The sequence below is a fragment of the Trachypithecus francoisi genome, unplaced genomic scaffold (genome assembly GCF_009764315.1).
Source record: "Trachypithecus francoisi isolate TF-2019V2 unplaced genomic scaffold, Tfra_2.0 Lachesis_group3, whole genome shotgun sequence".
NCBI lineage: Eukaryota > Metazoa > Chordata > Mammalia > Primates > Cercopithecidae > Trachypithecus > Trachypithecus francoisi.
Genome location: NW_022681468.1, coordinates 51,002,626 through 51,027,682, shown reverse-complemented (window position 1 = coordinate 51,027,682; position 25,057 = coordinate 51,002,626). Strand labels below are relative to the sequence as shown.

General features: G+C 41.2%; 1 long non-coding RNA gene across 4 annotated transcripts in view; it reads right to left on the bottom strand.

The window, feature by feature from the left end:
* Nucleotides 1–3,188: 3,188 nt before the first annotated feature.
* LOC117069625 overlaps nt 3,189–25,057 on the bottom strand; it is a 72,807-nt gene continuing 50,938 nt past the window's right edge. Inside the window, exons 4-6 of one of the 4 annotated variants that reach the window (XR_004431605.1) lie at nt 24,837–25,033; nt 19,811–19,922; nt 3,189–4,628 (exon numbers count right to left, since the gene is read on the bottom strand). This is a non-coding gene — a long non-coding RNA (uncharacterized LOC117069625). The remainder of the gene's footprint in view (nt 4,629–19,810; nt 19,923–24,836; nt 25,034–25,057) is intronic. The other 3 variants (XR_004431604.1, XR_004431603.1, XR_004431602.1) reach the window with 3 other exon arrangements.

Sequence of the window (25,057 nt, the reverse complement as noted above, 5' to 3'; positions counted from 1 at the left end):
CTGACTCAAACTGTGCTGACTCCCTGCACTGAGCTAAGACAGAAAACTATCTTGTCACAGTTTATATAAAATAGTAGGTATCTCTATTCCATAGAAATAAAACTCTCTTTAGATATAGTCCCCACCTGATGATATCAGATATATGCCAAGAACCAGCCGGCTATTTTTTCTTCTGAAAAAAAAAAAAAAAATCTTTTTTTTTCTGGTCTTTGTTGGGCAGATGGGGGTGGGAGGAAAATGAAAAACCAAACTCCCAGTTCACATCTGGAAGCCAGGCCGCTGAACCAGTTCAGCTCAGATAACTTGTCAACTGGTCACAGTCCATGAGATCAGAAACAATACTTTTCAACTCAAACATTTTTCTCAGGGTAAATTTTCATGACAGGCCACAGATATTGGAGTCAGGTTTGCAGTTGTGGTTAGAAAGAGGAGTAGGAAAGCCGCCTGTCTCCGCTTCTCAGGGTTATGTGCCAGAAACAGTGTCTGGCATTTGGTCTCCATGCACTGATCAATATTAGTGACACCCAGCAGCCTCCTCATCAGGGAAGAGGTAAGTATTGGGAGGCTCTTGCTCTTTGCAATAATCTGATAAAAAGCACTGGCTCCCTGCCCCACACCCAGTAACCACAACTTTTCTCCCTGTGCTTCCCGAAAGAAAAGACAGGTCTCAGAGCATAGAATGTCCCATTTCAATGAAGCTGTATAAGAGACTGGGTCTCATTCTGTGCATCCACAATGACCTGGAAACCGGGCATGAAGACACTCGAAGGGGTAAAGGAAAATACCTCCCCTCCACTCCCCATAAAACTGCTTATAAAGAAAACAGAAGTAATTATGGAAAAAAATGCCTAAAAACCTAGAGGGCTCTATTAAAATGAGCCTCACATGGATTCTAGTTTAAGTTTCCAAGACTCAGGCAAGAAATATTCATGTTTAAAATCTTTCTTACCCAAGATACTTGGTATAGCCAGTATAATTGCCCAGAAACCTAAACAACCTCATCTAGGGAACTAGTGGCTTCTTTTTACTTCTAATTTACTGCAAAAACTGCATTAAAATAGCAACAAAGGAAATTAGAAAAGAGAAAATTTCCCCATTCCCACCATGAACCATGAACTTGCTTTTAATCTCATCATTTTCATTCCAGCTCTTGTCCATGGGCCAAGGTGATTTTTTCTTTTTTCTTTTTTTGAGATAGAGTCTTGCTCTGTCACCCAGGCTGGAGTACAGTGGCATGATCTCAGCTCACTGCAAGCTCTGCCTCCTGGGTTCACGCCATTCTCCTGCCTCAAATTCCCCAGTAGCAGAGTAGCAGGCTACCACGCCTGGCTAATTTTTTGTATTTTTAGTAGAGACGGGGTTTCACTGTGTTATCCAGGATGGTCTCGATCTCCTGACCTCGTGATCTGCCCACCTCAGCCTCCCAAAGTGCTGGGATTACAGGTGTGAGCCTGGCCAAGGTGATTTTTACATAGCAAATAAGTGTCTCCCTAATCTCATTGTAAAAAAAAATTTGCCAAGTAACTTTGAATATACCAAAATCCCATAGTGATCAATCTAGCCACACTCTGAGCCACATCTTTCAGTTAGACCTATATTAAGCCAGTCTTTTTTTTTTTCCTAAAGATTCCTATTTGTGTGAAAGCAAGCCACTCCCAAGCAGATGTGAATAGCACCCAAATACCCAATATGACAGAGCTGGACCATTAACTGCCCATGTAAATCATGTACCAGCTATGCTAAGTATCTCCCAATATATGCACCAGCTATATTTGCCCCTCCAGATCCGCTGTTCACCATTCTCCTCCCTGTTTTGTACCCAGGAAGACTGCCCTGCCTGAACTGAAACTTGGGCCCCTTTACCCCCTGGCTTCCAGCTGAGTTCAGCCAATGGGAGGCATCAGCAGGAGACCAGAGGGCAAGAGGAGAATGAGATCAAGATATTTATTCCCCTCGCTTCTTTCCTCCTGGGTCTCAATGGAGTGGATATATTCTTCTGAAGCCCACAGATCCTCAACTCCAACTACAGCTATAGCTCTCAGGGCTCAGTAGCTGCTCACTCCTGTAGGCTTTCCACAGTTGCTGCTTCCCTTAACCACACCCACACCTTTGTGATTAAGCCCTTCCCCTGCTCACCCTCATGAGCACACTGTCGAGGCAGAACCACACTCCATGCCAGCTACAAGGTGTTGATTCTTAGATGGCCCCATACTTGACATTATCCCAGATCTGCTCTCCTTCAGTCAGGGGAATAAACCAACAGTGGACATCTAGAAATTACTTCAACTCAGCTCCCCTAGCATGAAGGCAAAGTACTCTTACCCTGCAAGGTCTTCAGGAAATGCATAAAACTCGTTCTCTATGGTTTATCTTCTGACTGCTCTATTTACCTGATGCAGAATGAATCATTTCTTCACAACTAAGGGTTTTTTTTAAGTATCTATTCAGCCTGTTTCCAGAAATGGTGTCCAGTAAATAATCTTTTAAAAAATACTTTCTCTGATTGGACGTGGTGACTCACGCCTATAATCCTAGCACTTTGGGAGGCCAAGGCCGGTGGATTGCCTGAGCTCAGGAGTTTGAGACCAGCCTGGACAACACGTTGAAACCCTGTCTCTACTAAAATACAGAAAAAAATTAGCTGGGTGTGGTGATGCACACCTGTAATCTTGCCTGTATCTCAGTTCTGGAGGCTGAGGCAGGAGAATCGCTTAAACCTGGGAGGCAGAGGTTGCAATGAGCTGAGATCGCACCACTTTACTCCAGCCTGGGCAAGAGAGCGAGAATCCATCTCAAAAAAAAAAAAAAAAAACCTTTCTTTTTTAAGAAGTCAAGAAATGATTCCTCCAGTAATCTTTTGGGTATGAAATAAAATATTTTAATTTATTATTATTATTTTTGAGACGGAGTCTCACTCTATCGTCCAGGCTGGAGTGCAATGGTGTAATCTCAGCTCACTGCAACCTCTGCCTCCCTGGTTCAAGTGATTCTCCTGCCTCAGCCTCCTGAGTAGCTGGGACTACAGATGCATGGCACCACACCCAGCTAATTTTTGTATTTTTAGTGGAGACAGGGTTTTGCCATGTTGGCCAGGCTGGCCTCAAACTCCTGACCTCAGGTGATCTGCCCGCCTCAGCCTCCCAAAGTGCTGGGATTACAGGCATGAGCCACCAGGCCCGGCCTTAATTTCTTATATCATTAGTCCAGGGTAGTGGGGTTGAGGGGAGAGAGCATGTGATGGAAACAGGTGAATTTGCGGAATTAGACAAGGAGAGGAAACGAGCCACAGAAAATGCAGGCTGGTGGTAAGCGGCTAACAGTACGTGCTGAGAAAAAGGCTTCAGCACTCAGGAAGTTCTATTCCTAGAGATGTCAAATGAAATAACTCTAAGCAAGCCACTTAGCATTCCTTTAAGTCAGTAAGATTCTTTTTGGTTCATTCATCTGTAAAATGAGAACAAATTCCACTTATCTGGGATGACGATCAACATCAGAAGATTTCACATGTATGGATATCCCTGGAACCACAGCCAGGAAGTCCAATAGGAGGATCTAGCAGTGGAATCTCAACAACCTAATATCTAGCTTCAAATGAAAATATGCCCCTTGTTAGGTAGTATTCCAAATAAATCATTTACAGAGAGAGTACGTTCAGAGTTCCTATTTCTAATAACGTGGGTGGGTTTGTAATGAACAAGATTCCCACCTCTTGCTGTCTGCTTTACTTTCTAAGTCAGCCCCTGGGCCTGCACACAATCCCCCACCCCCGCCTTTGTTATTTTATCCAGCAATAAAGCCCTGCGCCCAGGGCCACACATGGGGCTGAGATGAACATCACAGGCCCAAGCTTTGTGGAAAATGGTCTTTCAGCAGCAGCATCTGGCTTCTTGGCATGCTCCCCCAGCTGTTGCGCTGACAGCTCTGAAGTTGCTTTTTACTCTGTCATATGGTTCGGCTGCTAATGGGCTGTCTCTTCTTGCTTGTCCTCCTCTGGGTCATTTTTCTTTTCAAACTCACATTGAATTCCAAGAAAATTGTACACCATTACTCCCCTGCAGGGAAGGCCCCATCCCTAGTTGTCATGGCATTCAGAGAGAGCTGGGCATCCCACATGGGGTAAGTAGTCCCAATGCTTGAAGGGGAAACATCTAATTATACCGCCTGCTACATTTATTCAAGGAGAAGTCAGCTTATGAATTGGTGATTGGGTAACTTGACAGGCACAGGTGGCAGACCAATATAAAGCATTATTTGTCTTGGTGTTTACACAGGACCCATCGCCATAGTACCCAGAGCTTACACAGGCACATAATTTTGACACAAAAGGCCACAACTAACTTCTCACAATTGGCAATGCTGTTGGATTCCAAGTATTTTCTTCTCTCAGTGTCAATCTGAATATCCAAATGTGAAATATAGCACATGTGAGTGGTTTCTGGGACTCTGAGCTCTCACATCCGCAGTCTATGGAGTCTCTGCATGTGGAGTAACTGACCAGACAAGGGCGAAATGTCCAAACAGGAGCCTGGTTTCCTAAAACTCTCTGAGTGGCAAAGAAGCCAGCATGCAGTTGGCTTCTAATCTGGCCCTTCTGAAGATACTCAGTGTCCAAATGAGCCCACAATGACCTATAAAAAGAAAAGAAAAATCATGGAACCAACCCAAATGCCCATCAATCAATGAGTGGATAAAGAAACTCTGGTATATATACACAATGGAATACTATTCAGTCATTAAAAAGAATGAATTAACAGCATTTGCAATGACCTGGATGAGATTAGAGACTATTTCTCAAAGTAAAGTCACTCAGGAATGGAAAACCAAACATCCTGTGTTCTCACTGATATGTGGGAGCTAAGCTATGAGGACACAAAGGCATAAGAATGATACAGTGAACTTTAGGGACTTTCCGGGAAGAGCCGGTGGGAGGCGAGGGATAAAAGACTACAAATGTGGGCTGGGCACAGTGGCTCACACCTGTAATCCCAGCACTTTGGGAGCCCAAGGTGGGTGGATCACCTGGGGTCAGGAGTTTGAGACCAGCCTGGCCAACATGGTGAAACCCCATCTCTACTGAAAAAAAAGAAAAAAAAATTAGCCAGGTGTGGTGGCAGGTGCCTATAGTCCCAGCTATTCGAGAGGCTGAGGCAGGAGAATCAATTGAACCCGGGAGGTGAAGCTTGCAGTGATCCAAGATCGTGCCACTGCACTCCAGCCTGGGCAACAGAGTGAGACTCCATCTAAAAAAAAAAAAAAGACTAAAAATATGGTGCTGCTTGGGCGATAGGTGCACCAGGTTCTTAAAAATTTCTGCTAAAGAATTTACTCATGTAACGAAATACCACCTGTACCCCAATAATTTATGGAAAAATAAAATTTAAAAAGAAAAAAAATCAGCCAAATGTGCACCTGATTTTCATGGGTCCACAGTCAGGGCTGTTACACACAGTTAAGCAGGCTGAGCACTGCTCAATTCCAGACAGCACTGTATGCAGAGACTGCGACGCAAAAAGTGTGCCCAGTTTTGTGCAACACAGTGGCCCTGCTCTGGGTAAAAAGATAACTAAGGAATACGGGCAAGGACAAACAATCACAAATTTAAATCCCCAAATGTAAATAACAGAAAGCTGTAAGGATGTTTTTATAATATAAAATCCAAATTCCTGAAATAAGTGTAAATGAGCTTCTGGAGTGATGAAAGAGAGTTGATGTAATCCTAAAAGGTGGGATCGTTTCTGGTAAAGTGGAATAAAAAGACAATGGCTTGCCGAGGAAGAAAGAGAAGACAATGTGACATGATAGCAGCAATGCAGAGCCTAAAACAAAATCATAGTAATGAAGAAGTTGGAGTTATCTCTTCGGGAGGAATCCTAGGGGCATCTAGAGTATTTGATGAGGTTGCTGGAACCTAGCTTTCTTTCTGCTCCCTCATTCTTTCATCTATCACTGTCGTCCAACTCCATTCATGCCTTCAATGAATACATGTTTAAATTCCCCAAGTGAGGGCCTACAGAGAACCTAAATATGAGTAAGAGAAGATCTCTGTCTTCAGGAGGTCAAAGTCTAATGGGGCAGTTAAGGCAAGTATATATGAAGGTATGGGGCAGCACGGGACCATTGCCTTACATGGCACAAAGTGCCACTGGCATCCTAGGGAAAAAGAGGTCGCTTCCAACAAGGGTGAGGAGGGAAGTCTTCAGAGAAGAAGTGGCGCTTGAAACTTAATCTTAAACAACGATTAGGATGTCAGCTGGCGGAGGTGATGGAGAACACATTTCAAGCAATCAGCACCACATGAATAAAGGCACAGATGTCACAAAGCACATTCAAGGACAGTTTGCTTAGAATAAAAGAACTCAAGGGGGGAACGTAATGCCATTTAACACTGGAAAGTTAGGCTGAAGAATACTGTTAAAGACCTTGGATGACAAACTAGGGAGTCCAAACATTCTTTTGAGTCCATAGGAAGAAAGTCATTGTTATTATTCATATTGTATTTAATTGAGCAGAGAATGAGGTAATCAGAGCTGAGCTTTAAAAGAGGCTTTATCTGGCAGCAAAGTCCTTATCCGTTGGAGAAAGTGGAGACTAGTAGCCACCGGACAAATTAGCAGGTGGGAGGCAGCAAGGGGCTGAACTGCTGCCATGGCAGTAGGAATGGAAAGTTTGGGTTGGATGCCAACACAGCTAGGTAACCTTCTGTATGTGGCAAGCAAAAAGGAGAAGAGAAAAGAACAAGCTGAGGTCTTAAGTCTGACAGAAGAGAAATGTGGTTACTAACTGGAGTGAGCAGAAGAGACATGATTTTCACTTTCACACATTAAACTTGAGATCTGGTGGAATATCCAGGTGGAGACACTCATCTGGAAGCTGGAATTGTGCTGGAACTGGTATGAGAGGTTGGATTGGAGGAGATGGGTTTTGGGGTCCTGCAGTCCTGACGTCAAGCCCTGGCTCTACCTCTAGCACACTCTATTCAAGTTATTTGGGGAAAGTTAGTAACCTCGCTAAGTCTCAGTTAACTCATCTGCAAAATGGGGATAAGAAAAGTATTAATACCCCCAGCATCGCTGTGAATATTAGATGAAATAATGGATGTCAGCACAGTGCCTAGAGCACACTATGCCTGCAGTAAACAATGCCTATTGTTATTTTTTCTATCAGTCATTCCCTTCATTTCAGTGACTAACTCAGTTTTTAATACTGTACTACAGCTGCCTTCCTGCCCTTGTGCCACTTGGGGTCTTTGTGGGGGGTAGGCATGTAGCCCTCCTGCCTTCCTCTGTCCTCTGAAATCTGGGCCACCCTGGGTCTTGTCTGATTCACCCAGCTCATGAGCCCTTAGCTCTTCCCTCTGACATGGTCAAGGCTTGATAAATGCCATGTTCCTCAAACGTGCCTTCTGCCACAGATCCTAACCCTGAATTCCCAATCCACTGCTGCCCACATCCTGCTGTGAAGATCATTTTCTAATCTGAGGTCAAAATGAGGGGAAATGGGCCCATGTCTCAGCCAAAAGAGTTTGACTTCAAGTCTTAGACAATATATTTCCTTACTATAAAAGTTGTAAAACATTGGGATAAAGTTTCGGTTTTACTACCCCCACCCTCATGCTCCCTATAGCACTTTGTCCATCTCTTTATGACAGAATTTATCACATTATGTTAGAGTTGGTTGTTGATGTGACTGCCTCCCCTGCCGAGCCATGGGCTCCTCCGGGGCAGGGACCAAACCTTATTCATCTTTGTTCTCCGAGCCTGCCATAGGTGTTCAATAAATACTGAAAGAGAGTTAGCAACAGCTTACATCTGTGTAGTTCCTTATGTTTTGCAAAGGCCGCTGAGGGAGATGGTGGAATCTGGCTCTAGAATGCTAAGCTATAATTTTTCCCTTGTTCAACGCACCTTGAGTAAGTGTAGCCATCAAAATGGGAAGAAATAACAGGACCACATGCCAGTTTTAAAAAGCAGCAGTTCCCATACTTTTGGGTTTCACTAATCAGTTTTTTAAAATAAGCTTTAAAAGCTTATTTTGAGGGTAGCAACATGGCGTACCAAATACTTATTTTGCCAAATAGATACATTAAAAAAAAAAATCAACTGCTTCTCTCTTCATTTCACAAAAGGAAGAAGATTTTAAGCCTTCACTCTCCAGAAAGGGATTGACATAAACATAAATCCAGAATAAACCTAAGCTTTAGGAGAAGCTAGGGCACTGGTCTGTTTTTTCCTCATCTCACCAAGGACAATGGCCTGGTCCTGGTGCCCTGGCCCATGCTGGGACATCCACAGGTCAAAGCAGTTTCCCAGACTGAGGTATTCCTGGGAATCTGAAATTGCTCTGTTACAGCTTTTTATTGTGGTAAAATATACAACATAAAATGTACTATTTTAAACAATTCTAAATAAAATTTAGTGACATTTAAGTACATTCAAATTGTTTTGCAACTATCACTACCACCTGTCTCCAGAACTTTCTCATCTCCCCCATCTGAAACTCTATCCATAAACACCAACTCCCATACCCCTATCCCTCAGCCCTGGGAAACCATCATTCTACTTTCTGTCTCCATGATTTTGGCTACCCCTAGGTACCTCCTGTAAGTACCACAAAAAAAAATACAATATTTGTCTTTTTGTGACTGGCTTATTTCACTTAGCAAGAAATTTTCAAAGATCATCTATGTCGTAACTTGTCAGGATCACCTTCCTTTTTAAGACTAAATTATATTCGTGTGTGTGTGTGTGTGTGTGTGTGTGCATGTATACACCACAACTTGCTTATCCATCCATTGATGAACATGTGAGTCGTTTCCACCTGTTGGCTATCATGCTCCATAAGAACTTTAATTTTTTTCCCATGACAACAATCTCAGATGTATAATATAGGCAGATTCTGAATCATCTTGCTAGTGTCTTACAACTGAGCCCAGGTCTGGAATTGCCGTGCCTGGCGTCTGCTTCTGCCTTCCCTTGGCACGTGCTCCACATGTGGCAGTCTCAAGGTACTTCACATTCAAACACACTGGTGGAGGAATAAAGTCATCGCAAGACTCACAGTAACATAGACATGCAGTGCTCAAAAGAACTTTTGCTACAACCGTCTGTATTCTGCTTATAGTGTGAACTAATGTGTTAGGTGGCCCCACCTTTGCACATCACTATGTGCAAAGTATGATAAGAAATAACCAACAGAAAAAAATTTCTAGACCCAATTCTAAGAAGCATTGAATAAAATACTAATTTGATGCAGATTTCAATGCACTTCAATGCTATTTGTACCTTCTAGTGCAGAAGACACCTTCCCATCATTAACTGATGCCTCATTCAAATTGGCATTGGAAAAACCGATTTCCAGCAAAACTTGGCTTTCGTAGGAAGTCTGACATTTCTAACCTAGTAAACAAAGCCCTGAAGTTATTCATCTTTTTCTCATAACTTACTAGCATGTACAGAAATTTTCTGAACTAGCACCATTGAAGTTAAATCCTTTAATTTAATACAAATTAAATATAGGGTTCAGTATCAAATTTGTGCTTCTACTGTTAGCCAGTGATTTGGGATTTAGCAAAGTGATATCATCCACTCTATTTGATAAATATCATTTTGAATAGTACTGGCTTTGTAAGCATAAGGAATGTATATCCAAACTTGATTTGCATATATAGTATAATAATAAAAAGGATGTTAGTCAATAGCGGAATGCACAAAGACAATGTCGTCCCTTTAAAAGAGTTCCATGCATTTCTCAAGTTGTAGAGGCATTGGTCTCAAGCTCTATCCCTGGAATGCTTCCCCTCTTGTAAGAAGCAGTGGGGCAGGTCAAACTAATTAAGTGTTCCTAAAAGCAGAGCTCACCAAATACCGTAGCTGCAGAATAACAACACCAAGAGTCAGCCAGCAGCTTAGAGTGGTGCACCAAGGGGAATGACCCCGGCAGACACCAAGTTAAAAGCTCCTATTTCATGTCCTCTAAGTAGCTCTTTCCTTTCAAGCTGCGACCTCTACCGCAGCCAGGGAGAATGACATCTTTTCCCTACTCCAGTGAGTAAGCACTCTCTCCTCCAGCTTCTGGACCAAATTGCAACCAAACAATCTATCAGGCACTCCCATGGGATAGTCAGACATTTGCCCTTCGATCTATAACACAATTTGACCTTTTTTATGCGGAGGTAAACACCACGTGTCACCTCTGAAAACTCAGCCTTGGAGTCAAGCACATCTGGAATCAGCCTATAAACGTAGTCCTGAGATTAATGTTGAACAAGAAGGAAGGCTAAGGTATTCCGCTTCTGATTTCCACGTACTGACAATTCCCACTTAGCAGCAATGTTCGCCTTCCACATGTGGACACCTGAGCACTTCCCCCATCAAGAACACCATGCTTACGCTGGCTGAAAACAAGCGTCAGAACACTTTGGAATACAGTTTAGCTTCCTTTGAACCCCCAGCATGTGCTTTTGCATATCTTTGCCCTCCAAGGGCAGAATCGGAAGTGATGAAGCAAAAGTACAAAAATGTTCAGCTGCATAGTATTCCCAACGAGGCTCACTCACACGGTCACCTGCACAGCATCCCCAACAAGGCTCACTCACACGGTCACCTGCACAGCATCCCCAACGAGGCTCACTCACACGGTCACCTGCACAGCATCCCCAACAAGGCTCACTGACACGGTCACTTGCACAGCATCCCCAACGAGGCTCACTGACACGGTCACTTGCACAGCATCCCCAACGAGGCTCACTCACATGGCTACCTGGGGTACATTTCGAGACTCTATTTTCACTGCTTATCATTATGACCACAAGTTGTAGTGTTTCAGGGTAGGAATTGGGACCATAAATTGAAATCCTAGAAACTCACAAATGCACAGAAAATGTTCAAAGTTGCCATCTTCTCCAGAAATGTTATACTTCCAAGAAACCAAAAATAGAAAGAGAAGCATGAAAGTGTTTTGTCTTGAGGCCAATTGAAGTAAGTCTACATTTGGTGGAACAGCAAGTAACGCCATATAAAACCCTCATTGCACAAAAATGACCTCCCTGTTAATATATGGAAATGAGCCTCATAGATCCAGAGTTCAAAACACAGATTGTTGGCCGAGTGCAGTGGTTCAGGCCTGTAAGCCTTCCAAAGGAAGGTTCATGCCTTCCAAAGGATTACAGGCATGAACCACTGCACTTTGGAAGGCCAAGGTGGGTGGATCTTTTGAGTCCAGGAGTTCGAGAACATGGTAAAACCCTGTCTCTACAGAAAATTTTAAAAACTAGTCAGATGTGGTGGTGCCTGTGCTCCCAACTACTCGGGACGCTGAGGTAGGAGGATTACTTGAGCCCAGGAGGTCAACGCTGCAGTGAGCCATGATCACACCACTGCACTCCAGCCTGGGTGACAGAGTGAGACCCTGTCTCAAAAAAAAAAAAAAAAATTACAGATCATCACTAACCCTAGTTATACAACTAACATGTTGCTCAACGGCACTGACTACAGAAGATGCCCTGTTGAGAATGAGGAAGACTACTTCCCAAGAAGATTGTTTCACATTAAATGTAATGTATTTCATGTCATACCTAAGCACAATTTGGGGGGATTCCACATTTGTACATACTGCATTATTTAAATAGTGCCTCTTAGCATCAGCTCCTGCAGTGCTCGCCAGAATTTAACAGCACAATGCGATTGTATCATAAACATCCTGGCCCTCCTCACTTTACCTCTGAAACCAGTTTTGGTGACTGACCTGCTTTCTTGGAGGCCTTATCAGCCTCTTCTCTCCTTCCGATTGTGGATCTGATCTCCTGCCTGACATTCCTGTGTTTAGACTGTCTGGCCAAGGGCACTTCCCTTCGCTGCTTGACAAACAGGTTTCCGCAGCCTGTGGAATTTCTTGTTTGTTTGTTTGTTTTCGACACAAGGCTGAGTGCACCATTTTCTGGGAAGTGTCTAGTTGTTTCAGGGAATTCCTAGTTTTTTCAGGGAGCTGAGCTTCCCGTTTTTCTAGGTGAGTGTCCCAAAGTTAACGTGTGAGATCAGCTGAATCATAAAAACAATTCTGGCCTTCAAGAAAATTTTGTTTGCCTTTATGTTTGATAAGAGTGAACAGGAAAGAAAATAAAATTCCTCCAAATCCACGCCATTTCTCATGTTCTTGCCTCAACTTCAATCCATCCAAAGTAATGCCAATTTGTCTTCCAATAGAACACCATTAGGTGTTCCTAATGTACTCTTTTCACTAACAAAGATTAGAACTTCACTCCTACCTTGGTACCTGTAACTAAATATAACACAGTAATCCATCTTCCTATTGTAATGTTTTTCTGTTTTATTCTTCTCCTTTGGGCTTTCCTCTTACACATGGAATTTAAATACACGAACACATATTCCTGTGCACCTCCGAAATCCAGCTTCACTTTATCAGCTTCTTCCAAGAAATGGAACACTGTATCCCATAAACAGGACGGGTAAGGGCATATCGGAGACAACCTTTTCTTTGGCTGCCTTTCAAAAAGTTGTTTAAAACAAGATATGCTCTTTAACTGGAAAAAGGCATTACACAGGATAACCTTAGAAAGCAGCCACTTGCTTGCCCAACTAATATCACCACACAACTCCATAACTTTGTGTGGAGTGTTGTCTTCAATTACAGGCCAGAAGCATGCCAGCAAATGGCTAAATTAAGATGAAATTAATATCAATGTGAGAAGACCATATTGAAATGTCATGCTGAATATGACTATGGAGAAACACTTGACAAGTGTCTGATCATTATGAAAAGAATAATGCAAAACTCTTAATTCTATAAGATACAAGATTCCAGCTATTGTCAGTTAATCTCACTAACTGATTTCCAACAGCGGTATCTACCCTGGACTTTGCTGGGTTTAATCAATGAATTGTCCAGAGTCACCCACACCATCCCTTCACTCCCCCAGAACAAGGACCATATTTTGTGAAAGAAAGATGGTCATTTATTTCACAAATTTCAATTTCGATGCAATTGAAACATGTTTTTTGTCTAGGCAGGGCTAACTAGAACCTTAGCCACTAACACCATAACACCAGATTTACCTAGCTAAACCAACCAAATCAGATGCCATCTCCTCAACAAGCAAATGCAACAGCCTTTATATTCACAACCTGTTGAAATAGACATGTAAGCAAGCCCAGATACAAGTCAATAAGCAAAAATACAGACCAGGACTCAATAGAGTGGGTCCACAGATACATAATATCTAATAAAAAGTGACAGCACTTTTTATTAGATAAAAAGAACACATACTTCATTTGCAGTTTGCTCCTTCTGTGCTAAGAAAGCTTGTGAAGAATTTTGTGAGCCAAAGTATTTTAAGCTAACTGCAAGGCTGCCAAATGCAGTTTTTGCAGAATTCCTCTACTAAGAGTGTAGTGTCAATGTTACCGTGGAATCCAGAAGGATGGATTCTGTTAACTACTCCCCCAGGTACTCCCACCATCACCAGATGTTAAGATAATGATCAGCACATCTTGTTCTCCAAAGCTTGAGCTCCACCGAAATCAGCACGGAATTTCTGTCTATTTCAAGCATGTTCAAATAGCGTCACCACAAGGGGTTCCCTCGTAGTGGGAAATAACTGCGGTTTGAGTCTGTAGTGAAAACTTGACTTGGAACCATCTCCTTGAGTAAAAGTGGCCCTTCCCATTACTGTTGCTTCATGCCCTGTTACATCTTTCCTAATTCAGCCATCACCACGGACTCACCCTCTGACCAAAACAAAACTGATTACCATGGCCTATGTTCCCATCTGCAATGTGGAGCAATGGTGATCCCTCCCAACTTTCAGGAAGAGCAAAGAGCTGCAGGCTGCCTGTTCCATGTCAGTAATTATTTGAATAATAAAGATCCCTATTTTACGTTTACGTTCTTAATCCATGAAACTCAAAATGCACAATGTGCTTGGGGTTAATAAATCCTTCCAACATCTTTTGGAAACACCGTATTATCATTCCTTACAACTGTATGTTTGTATGGAAGAGAAGTGATTTACTTCACAACATACAATGAATCCATGGGAAAAAAAATAATAATAACTTTAAATCCTTTTACCATTCTCATCTGTCCTACTTTCAAAGTGTAGAGTTGAATTTAATGGGCAAGTATTTATCCCAATGTTAGCCTCTCCCCATGAGTCTTCTTTAAAAATACATAACCTAATCAAGCTTTTATCACAATGAAAGAAATACTCAAGCATGATTTATACACAGAATCAAACCCTAACACTAAAACTAAAAATGTGTCAAATTGCTGAAAATTAAATTCAGAATTTTTATTTGTAATAAAAGACCTGCAAATTGGTCACCCTAACCTCCCCACCCTTAGGAAATTCAGTGCCCAGTGCTTCCCTATAAATAGTTGTCAATAAACACAACTGCTGCAAATGTATTCAGTAAATGTTAAGGTCAAAGGCCTTCACTGTTTATTGCCTTGTAAACTCAAAGACAAGTGAATTTATTGCTTGAATGAGTTTCAGGGTATTGGCCTTCATAAAAGTTCTGAATCCCAGGTACAAAATGCTCCATCAACTCACACCAAAGCTATTCTGCACAAAACTTAAAGACCGCCCACCACTGGATTCATAATTCAAACACGTCTTGGAAAGTGTATTGTTTGCCATGTTGCATAGATCCCCATGGATTAGTGCTGAATCGTGCCTGTCATTATTACAAGAACTGGCTTCAGCCAAACTATAAATTGCTGTTGCTTCTTAAATAATATCACATATTAGCCTACCAATGTAAACTCTCCAAAATATAATAGAAAAGATGTCAAGAATGGGAGAGTTTCTAATTTTTTTCTAGTCTTCCCAGAAGGAAAATGTCCCAAAACTCCTTGATATAATATTTGTCAAATTTAAAAGGAAAGGACAACGTTCATATCGGATCACATAAGAGTGTATGGGCTACTTCAGAAAATTAAATTTTCATATTATTCAAACACTAATTTTTTCAATGTTTCAACATGCCATTTGGCAGCTTTATATATCTGTGTAGCTCCCTAGGAGAGGTTGCAAAAGGAGAGATCATAAGACAATTATTGGATAGTGTTACCTTTAAAAATTCCTATAAAAGATTTATGAAAGAAGTTCAAATTTATAATTTAAAAATTGGTATATAATTGTGTGCACACTTCATTGGTCTTTGTAAATGTTTTCTTTACCATATAGATATTTTAAAGTTGAATTAATTTCTATGAGTAAAACCTAACTGTGGGCTCCAGGACTGCTGAGCTTTACCATCTTGATTGTGGACCAAAGCAATGCAATATACAAAGGCTATGGTAGTAATACCAGGAATGCCACATTTACCATGAGGTTCAAAATCAAATACAAAACTCAAACCACTGATGGTAAAAATAAAATTACCTAGACTTCTGATACTCTTTCTGTTGTGATAGCTGTGGCTTCCAAAGAGTGTTGCTGAAATCCTCCCTTGTATAAGCCTGAATTAAAATGACATTAAATATCTTTCAACTGTCAAAATGTAGAGAATTTTCACATTCACACATGTACTAATCACACTGCAAAATGCAGGGTTGGGCTTACTGTTGGATTAAGTCATTTTTTGACGTTACATGGGGGAAAAGTTGAATTTTCAATCTACTTTCTCTCAGGTGAAGTACTAGATTATATCACTTCCATCTTTAATAAATTCCCTTCATCCTAACATATATTAAACTACTCTCCAATTTTCTATGAAGCATGGTCTTAATCAGGAATTCCTTCTCATATATTAGATCATAATAACATAACTGGAAAATATTAAGGTACATTTTTCCTATTTCTAATCAAATGAGTTCAATGAAAGTTAAATATATTAGATGACTTATAAAATATCCTATGCACAAAGGGAATGCATTCTTTAAGAAACATTTGTTTAGGAATCTACTCTGCATTACTGAGATAATTAAGACAGGATCCCTGCGCTCAAGGAATTGAGAGACCACCAGGGTGGGGAATCTGGTGTGAAAACAAATGACCACAATGTACTATGACAGCCACAGAGGAACTTCATATAACTGGGAGAGTTTAGAGGTGGCAAGGCAAAGCAGGAGGTGATAACTCTGCCTGTGCATCCTTTTTCTTTTTTAATTACTAATACCTCATCACCCCATGAAATAGTCACATAATGAATTGACTGAAATCCAAATTATTTTCATGCAAAAAAACCTTTCTGTGTACCTAGGACAAGATGGAAATAATACATATTCATGGTGTTTACAAGTATGGAGTCTCTACACAAGCTGAAATGAGTCATCTTTTAGAAGACTATAACTTCTGGAAGGTAGCCTAAAAATTCTACTTCTTTTATTCTTTAAAATGTTGTATGTGTTGGGCATTTATTTTAGATACATGAAAACCATGTTCATGCTAAACCTGTACATGAATACTCATAGCAACTTTATTCATAATAGCCCAAAACTGGAAACAACATAAACGTCCTTAAATGATTAAACAAACTGTGGTACATTAATACCATGGAATATGACTCAGCAATAAAAAGAAGCAGACTGTTGATAGGCATAACAACTGGAATGACTATCCAGGGATTATGCTGAGTCCAAAAAAAAAAAAAAAAGCTAATCCTAAAACATTACATAGTGTATGATTTCATGTATACAACCTTTGTGAAGGGACAAAATTTTAGGAATGGAGGACAGATTAGTAGTGGCCAGGGGTTAAGGAAAGGTGAGGGCATGGGCAAGATAGAGGTGGGTGTGGCTATAGAAGAGCAACATGAGGGATCCTTGCAGTGATGGAACTGCTCAGGGTCTAGACATAGTGGTGGAACATGAACACACATGACGAGATTGTACAGAACTAAACACACGAACACATATGCATGCACATATGCACACACAGAGAGGTGAGCACAAATAAAGCTGGGGAAATCTGAACAAGATGGGTGGATTGTATTATTGTTAACACCCTGGTTACGATATTATACTATAGTTTTTTGCAAAGTGCTACCATTGTGGGAAACCGGCAAAGATTATGTGGTATCTCTCTTGATATGGTTTGGCTGTGTTCCCACTCAAATCTCTAATCTTAGTTCTCATAATTCCCATGTTTCATGGGAGGGATCCCATGGGAGGTAATTGAATCATGAGAGTAGGTGCTTCCTGTGCTGTTCTCGTGATAGTGGATACATCTCATGAGACCTGATGGTTTTATAAAGGGGAGTCCCCTGCACAAATTCTCTCTTTGCCAGCCACCATGTAAGACATCTTTTCGCTCTTCCTTTGTCTTCCACCATGATTGTGAGGCCTCCCTAGCCATGTGGAACTGTGAGTCAATTAAACCCCTTTCTTTATAAATTATCCAGTCTTGGGTATGTCTCTACTAGCAGCATGAAAATGGACTAATACATCTCTGTACTATTTCTTCTTTTTTTTTTTTTTTTGAGACAGAGTCTCGCTCTCTCTCCCAGGCTGGAGTGTAGTGGCACGATCTTGGCTCACTGCAAGCTCCGCCTCCCGGGTTCATGCCATTCTTCTGCCTCAGCCTCCCGAGTAGCTGGGACTACAGGTGCCTGCCACCACGCCCGGCTAACTTTTTTTGTATTTTTTAGCAGAGACAGGGTTTCACCCTATTAGCCAGGATGGTCGCCATCTCCTGACCTTGTGATCCGCCCACCTCAGCCTCCCAAAGTGCTGGGATTACAGGTGTGAGCCACCGTGCCCGGCCACATCTCTGTACTATTTCTTATAACCACTTGTAAATCTAAAACTATCTCAGTAAAAACTTTAATTAAAAATATCTTAAGGCCGGGTGCAGGGGCTCATGCCTGTAATCCCAGCACTTGAGGAGGCCAAGGCAGGAGGATCACTTGAGTCCAGGAGTTTGAGAACAGCCTGAGAAACATGTGAGATCATGTCTCCACAAAATATATTTTTTTAAATATAGATAGGTGTGGTGGTGCACACCTGTTGGCCCAACTACTTGGGAGGCTAAGGTGGGAGGATCCCTTCAGCCATGATCATACCACTGCACTCCAGCCTGGGCGACAGAGTGAGACCCTGCCTCAAAAAAGAGAAAAATTAAAATTTTAAATTAAAAGTTATATGTGTGTGATATATTTTTAAATTATATAGGCACAATGTGAGAGACTTCACTAGCATGGGACAACATTAACATACAAAGAAGAATGTCAGCTGTGATCCATCTAGTCTTCTTAAAACTCCTAGCTCTGAGCTGGATTAGTCAAGGATAAAAGGACCCTACCTATAGGTCTTACCAACTGTGTCTGAATACTGCTATTAATAGTAAGTCTGACTTTGATTTTTTAAAGCAGCTTCTGAGGGACTATTCCTCATTCATGAACTTTGCTGGAGGGCAATGAGGAAGGTGAATTTAACTTTCAATCCATATTGATAGCCAGTATAATAGACAAAAGAATCCTCATTAACTAATTCACTACCTGGTACACTCCAGCTTTCAGTTTTTAAAATGACACTAAAACTAAGATGCTGCAGGACATAAAGGCAACAATTGAACTAAAGCGACCTGCATCTAGAAATATGTTAATTGCCTGATGCTGAAAACACGGAAGGGATTAGAGGGATTCCGAAGCATTTGCTGAAACCTTCCATCCTGCTGAGTCCACGAGGGAGCTGAGCTCCTGACCACATTCTGACACCAGCAAAGGGCCGCTCTCTCTCTTACCCTTAGGCCCTTCAGGATCTAAGGCACTTTTGATAAAGATTGTTCCTATGATCAAGGCATTGATTATGCCTGTGTCTTTCAGCACAGGTAGAAATGTATTTCAGATAAGACAATTCTGCGTTTGAAAAGTGATCCACAGTCTTTCAGGTAAAAGACATCTCTGCAGAAACACTCTTTAGAATAAAGCCCCCTAAGAAGCAAAAAAGCTTTTAACGTAAGGAGCCCCTTATTCACTGTAAGTCCATGAAAAATGATGCTGTGCTGACCATTTATTGACAAAACCAAAACGAGGTAAGCTTGTCTATGGACTGAAGGAAGGAAGATGGGCCCAAAAAATGCCGTGAATAAAAGCCTACAATTCCAGCCTTCCCACCACAGCCTTTGTCATGAAGGGGCCTTTGTTCATAAGTAGTGTATACAAAGAAGAGGGAAAGCACAATTTAAAACCAAAAGTTGATTAATTGACCTGGGGAGCCTCACTCAACCTGAATTTGTTTCCTGAGCATAAAAATAGAAATCATGATTCCTCCTTTACCAAATTCACAGACTGTTAGGAGAATTCAATGAGAAAATATATACAAAGGCTTTAAATTTTGAATCCACTGTACAAAGATAAAGGTTACTCTTAACAGTCTAAAGGGGAGATGTATACTATTAAAAAATCAACACACAGTACTCCCTAATTTGCATCCTGAAGTGTGCTTCTAAATCAAAACCCTATCTGAAGATTTGTTGATAAGCAGGAAAAAATGCAGGAAGAATATTTATTTAATTGTTAAATCAGTTTTCTTTGAGAAAACTCATGATTTACCTAGAATTCTACCGAGTACAGAAGGTGATAGGAAAAAAAACAAAACAAAACTAGGATAATCATGAAATAATTTGATCTAATGAGAGTCAATAACCAAAGTGAGATTTCTGAAAGAATACCTCTATAATTCGTTGATCAGTTGGTCAGTTTTCATGTGACTATATGTTACCCCAGCCATTGTTTGTTTGGTTGTTTTGTGGTGTTGTGTTGTGTTTGCATTACGCTGTTAGGTTTCAAGGACTGATGGTCCCATTTCGCAGTTGAGAAAGGTGGAGACACCAAAGGGAATCAAGACTCACCAGCTTAGTACATACAGGCTGATTTCACATAATTAAAGTCAACATTCCTGTTTAAAGGAAACGCCCAACAAGCAAAGTGCATCCATGAGCAGCCCGTGATCTTTGCCAGATTCTGAAAAGAAGCATACAGAAAAGCACTTCTTTGGCTCAACAGGATTCCTTGCGAATTCAAGACAAATCTTCAGATCTGCCCAATGTCTTGGATGCACACGGTGGCTAAGCAACACTGCCTTCCAGTGGCAACAACATGCCTTATGAAATCAAAAATCACAGAGTAGGTTATGGATTTCACCTTGGTAGTGCCTGTTTGTCCTTAAGGTCAAGGAAACACTGAAAGAGTATTTTCAAACCTTTAGTGTAGGCACTAATTTAAGATTTACATATTAATTATCTTTCTTAGTACTTGTTGAAAATGTTCAGAGCACCTTCCTCCCTTTAGTAGATGGGAACCCTACTCAAGCAATTACATTATTCAAATAACATCACAGCATAACTCTGTGGACTAAATTGAGTGCAGTAACACTGTATTTCATCATCAACAGCATCACCAGTAGCCAGTGGTTCTGGATATAACAAAATCAAACTGATGCCTGGCAAAGTGGCTGTTCCAAGATGTTTATGAACTTAAAGGATTTCCAATTTTTTTTCTCACTAAAATCAGTCTACTCATTCCGTTCTCATATTTCTCTTAAATTCTCCAAAACTCAGAATTGAAGATATTCAGTCCAGGCACAGCAGCTCACACCCATAATCCCAGCACTTTGGGAGGCCAAGGCAGGAGAGTCACATGAGGACAGAATTCAAAACCAACCTAAGCAACATAGAGAAACCCTGTCTCTGCAAAAAATAATAATAGTAATGATAAATAGCCAGTCATGGTAGCAGCACCTGTAGTCCCAGGGACTTGGGAGGCTGAGGCAGGAGGATTACTGGAGCCCAGAAGTTTGAGGCTGCAATGAGCTATGATCACAACACTGAACTGCAGCCTGGGTGACAGAGCAAGACCTTATCAAAAAAAAAAAAAAGAAAGAAAGAAAAGAAAAGATAATCTGAGAAACACTTATTGTGTGGCACTTTTTTAGTCCATGCTAACAAGGAAACGTCATTTCCACTTTGTGTCTTAGCCCAAAAATATCTTCTCTAATTATCCCCCACCCTGAATCTTCCATTTCCACTGGCCTGTCTGAAACTTCACAGTGAGTTGATGGAATTTGTCCTCGTCATGTTATCTATGGCTTAATTGTCACCTTCCCTGTCTGTCTCATGGCAGGGCTTCTGTGTTTTGGGAACCACATCTTTAGTGCTAGCATTATTTAGCTCAGTTCTTCCTGAGCTGCTGTTGCTACATAGATAGCTCCAGAATTTACGTTTCTAAGGGGTCTGAGCTAGTTATACCAAAAGGCCTGCTCAGTTGGGGGTAGTTAGAAGAGTGATGCCAACCCTGGAAAGATCTCTCATATCTGAGGGTATCGCAACACTCCTTGAAAGTTTTCTCACTGATAATCCCAACATCCTTGAGAATTGAATAGCCTCATCTAACAACTGGAGGGGGAAACCGAGACATACAGAAGTTTCTTAAGTGTCTCAACAGGGGACTGGTCAAAATGCAATAAATCATTTTGCAGCATAAAATGCACCCATTAAAATAATGATTCAGAAAAATATTTATTGAGGTAGACAGATGGCTACAATACCATTAAGGAGACAAAAAAACAGGTCACCAGACTTAATGTACAATGTGATATTTTAGTAAATGTGTGTGTTTGCCCACACTCATGCACTGAGGCACCACTGATCTAAAGCTACACACACACAGACAATCCCTATTAGTCCCACCAATAGCCACTCAGTTTTTCTCAAAAAAAAAAAAAACCCTAAGTAAAGAGAGTTATTAGATTTTTTAAGTAAAAAAAGCTTTGAAAACAAGTTCTGTAGCCCTAGTGGTGTGCTGGTAAATGTTTAACAACTAGTTCACTAGGGAAAAAAGCTCTGATTTGTAGCTTCTGCTAACTCCTGTGCTGTAAACGCCCTCAACAGGATTAATTTCAAACTCCCAAATTGATGTTACCGAACATGGTGTTGGGAAGAGATGCTCACAATAAGCTCAACTACCCTTGAATGTGGGCCAGCTTCAGCGACCCACTGCCTTGCCCCCACATTCAAACAAAGTGTAATGTTGTAGGCCCCTCTTACATAAAATATGCCACAGAATACTGTATATGTTTTAGGTGGCTTTTCTTTTTTATTGTCAATCTGTATTTTCTACCTCTTCAGAAGAAGACTATGCTTTCTGTTTACTTAAATTTAAAAAGAAACTGTTTCTTTTATTACCTTGAGGTGGAGAAAGTCATTGTAACTATGACACAAAACCCAGAAGCCATAGATAAATTTGATAAATTCAACTACATAAAACTAAAGCCTTTTACATGGTGAAAAAGCTTTTAAAATCAAGTGAAAACAAATGACAAACTGCAAAAAAAAAAGTGCAATCTGTTTTTCAGAAACACCATCTACTCTCACTAATATATAATCATTTTCCAACTAACAACCTGATAGACAAATAAGCAAGTATTTGAACAGATATTCAAAAAGAAAGTAAAAAAAAAAAAAAAACAGAAAACAGATGACTCTTAAAGGATAGGTCCCCCATCCCCATAATAGGAAAAATGCTATGTAAACTTTACATGGAGATGCCATTTGTTTAACCTCCCAGGTTGGTAAAGATTTAGAAATTTTGAATGCACGTTCTGCAAGTAGGGCTGTGTTGGGAGTTTAACTTGGGACAAACTCTATGGAGAGTGTGGCCATCTGAATAATGACCCCACAAAGATGTCCACATGCTACTCCCTGAAACCTGTGACTATATTACCTTACATGACAAAAGGAACTTTGAATAAGTGATTAAAGTTGTGGACCTAGAAATGGAGAGAGTGTCCTGGATTATCCAGGTGAGCCCAACATCATCATAATGCTCTTTTAAAAAGTGAGGCAGGAGTGTCAGAGCTAGCGGAGCTGTGATAACAGAAGCAGTGGCCAGAGAAATAGGGATTTGCAGATGCCACATAGCTGGCCTTGAAGATGGAGGAAGAGCTCACAAGCCAAGCAGTGCAGGCAGCTTTGAGAATCTGGAAAAGGCAAGGAAATGGATTCTCCTCTAGAGTCTCCAGAAGGAGCACAACCCTGCCACATCTTGGTTTGAGGACTTTAGGCCTCCAGAATTGTAAGATAATAATTTTGTGCTGTTTAAAGCCACTGCATTTATGGTAGCTTGTTATAGCAGCTATGAGAAACTAACACAGAGAACAACTTGGCAGACTACAAATGTATGCATGTACTCTGGCCCAACAGCTCCATATCTAGGAATTTAACCTAAAACATTCACATAAATGCAAATAATGCATATACTGCATTGCTGTGTGTAACAGCAAACAATTGGAATCCACATAAACATTCATCAAAAGGAAACCGATTAAATGATGGGGCTGGGCGCAATGGCCCACACCTATAATCCCAGCACTTTGGGAGGGCAAGGTGGGTAGATTGCTTGATCCCAGGAGTTCAAGACCAGCCTGGCCAACATAGCAAAACCTCGTCTCTACAAAAAAATACAAAAATTAGCCAGGGGTGGTGGCACATGCCAGTAGTCGCAGCTACTGGGGAAGCCGAGGTGGGAGGATTACCTGAGCCTAAAAAGTGGAGGCTGCAGTGAGCTGAGATCAAGCCACTGCATTCCAGCCTGGGTGACAGAGCCAGACTCTGTCTCAAATAAATAAATGAATAATGATATGACCACACAATGGAGCCATTAAAGAAATCATAAGTTTTTTATGCTGTGGTATGAGAAGATCTCCAAGATATTGGAGGTGAAGAAAAGAAGACATTTTTAATGCAATGAGCACAGTGGGTCCAATATGTTGACAGCTGTGTAGAAATCAGGAAGAGGGAGGATACATACTTATTTGTGTATCTATGCATAAATATCTCTAGAAGGAAAAATAAGAAACTAATAGTATGTGTTGCCTACAAGAGAAGGAACTGGATGGCTGAACAAGAAAAGGGAAAGGGAGACTTCTTACTGTATACCTTTCATGTTTTATTGAAATCTCTGTAAGTAATATGAATAGATTACCCATTCAAAAATGTAAATAAAAACAAAAAGATTATAAACTAAACAAGAAGGAGATGATGTAACTTGGCCACCCACCCAGCCCGTAAAGACACCATGATCACCAGTGGGTCTCTACAGAACCTTTCATTGTTTTTAAGGTTGGCCATGCCATGAATTCCAATCATCTAGAACCACAGGAGTGAATTCAGGGTGCAGCCTAAGGAGCAGGGTGAGAGAGCCATGTGGTAGTCTAATGGGATGTGGATGAAGGTCTGTGGTTAGCTAAAGCAGAGTTAACCTTACATCGTCTCTAAGTCATGGCAGGAATTCTTCCTAAGTCCCTTCCGAAACCCTGTCCAGCCACAAAAACTCTATGAGCTGGGTTGCCAGATTCAAAAATAAAACTACAGGATGCCCAGTTACATTTGAATTCCAGATAAACAACAAATGAAATTCAAATGTAACTGGGCGTCCTGTATTTTATTCAGCACCTCTACGCGTAGGGAGCCACATGGCCTGGGGAGAGAGGCCGTGCAGCAGACGAGGGCCAGCACGCGAGGCCAACAGGTCACAGACTCCATGGCACAGCTACCATAACTGTCCCTTCCAGAGACTCTGAACACGTCCCTCTGACAGGTAGGAATAGAGAGGAGGGCTGTGCAGTAAAGTCACTGGCCGACAACAAAGTTACAGGGCTCCAAGTTAAAGGCGTCTCTCAACTCACTTCTGGCCCTGGAGCTTCTCCTGAAGGTGCTGTATGGAATGCTCTAGAAGAAGTTTGGAATGGGGGTGGGGCATGTCAGGCAACCCAGAGAAATGTTCTCCCAGCCCAGGTAATAAACGTACTCCTTTCCCCAAAATACCGTTAAAGATGTTTAAAAAAAAAAAAACTAAAAAAAAAAAAACCTTTAAGCTGACCTCCTGCCAAAGTACACATCAATTATACAGCTTCAGTCAGGCGGATGCTCGAGGAAAGGGGATCATGTTACACCCAGCTGGGCACTTTGTAGTTAGCACAAATGTAATATAAAGCGCAGCAGAGTTCATCAAGTGTCTGTCTGGATTTTCAGTTTTCATTAGTGCTATAATTAAAACCACATTTTCAGCTCTATTACCTGTAACAAGAAAGGAATGAGAAA